The sequence below is a fragment of the Elephantulus edwardii genome, unplaced genomic scaffold (assembly GCF_000299155.1).
Source record: "Elephantulus edwardii isolate Elephantulus edwardi_28Jun2011 unplaced genomic scaffold, EleEdw1.0 scaffold00050, whole genome shotgun sequence".
NCBI lineage: Eukaryota > Metazoa > Chordata > Mammalia > Macroscelidea > Macroscelididae > Elephantulus > Elephantulus edwardii.
Genome location: NW_006399800.1, coordinates 9,654,335 through 9,655,773, shown reverse-complemented (window position 1 = coordinate 9,655,773; position 1,439 = coordinate 9,654,335).

The following is a 1,439-nucleotide window of genomic DNA, read 5'->3' as shown; positions in this document are numbered from 1 at the left end:
GCGGTTCTTTCCACATATGTAATCGATCTGATTCCTATGCATGCCATCAGGTGAAATCCAGGTATATAACCTGCGTTTATGCCTCTTAAAAAGGTATTTGCTATGAATAAGTCATTGATTGTGCAGGGACAGGGAGTTAGAACATAGTTCAGTTATTTTTATTAAAATATGAAGGTGTATTGTGCTGCTAATGCAGAAGTATGCAATTTGAATCTACAAGCTGCTTTGCAGGAGAAAGACGGACATTCTTCTCATATGCGATTTACTGCCTAGGGAAACCTCTGGAAAACAGTTGTGGCTGGTTCCAACTCAACAGTACACGACAACAATATAATCATATTACAATACAGTTTTAAAACATTAACGTGTATATTCATTTACTGAAATATTTAGTAAAAGTTCCTTAGCAATGGTATGTAATTTTCATTGTTCAGAATAAGGATAAGTACCTTATTCCTTTTTAAAATTCTATTTCTAAAGAAATTTATTACTTAATCTCATTTTGGGGTCATTCACTGCTGGTATTTATTTAGACATACAACTGCTTTTTTTTTTTTTTTGCTTATTTGAGCTCTTGAAATTTTTCACATTTATTAATTCCAGTAAGTGATATGTGTTCTCATTGCCTAAAGGACTGTCTTGTCAACTAAGACTCATAGTGACCCTGAACCCGGCTGTAATCTGAGCCACCTTGACTGTTTATAACATATACTTGAGCCCAAAGTTAGAGTCAGTATGGCAATCCATCTCTCAAAGGGTCTTCTTCTCTTTTGCTGACCTTTTCAAGATGTATATCCTTTTCCAAGGACTGGCTTCTTCAAACAACACATACCAAGTAAGTACTGGCCCCACCTTTCCCAAGACTTATCTGTTTGTTCTTTTGGCAGTCCATGGGGTATTCAGTATTATCCAAAACCACAAATCAAAGGCATCTATTCTTCTTCTGTCATCCTTATTCATCTAACATTCAGCTGCATAGCAGGTAATTGAAAATATTGTGGTTTGAATCAGGTGTTCCTTAGTCTTTCAACTGACATCACTGTTTTTCAGCACTTTAGAGGTCCTTGACAGCTAGTGTTTCCAGTGTGAATTGTCTTTTGATTTCCTGGCAGCTAATGTCAAGGGTATTGATTGTGAATCCAAACAAGATTAAATCATTGACAATTTATTATTATTATTATTATTATTATTATTATTATTATTATTAGTGTACAATCAAATTATATCTGACTGGTACAGGAGACTGCCTGTCCTCCTCCAGCAGAGCATCTGGTGGATATGAACCGCATACCTCTGTGATTGCAGCGTAGCTTCTTGCCACTAGGCCGCCACTAGGCCGCCAGAGCTCCCTTCGTTGACAATTTCTATCACTTCTCCATCCATCATGGTATTGTCTTTTGGCCTGATAGTGAGGATTTGGGGTGTCTTTCTTTCTTTCT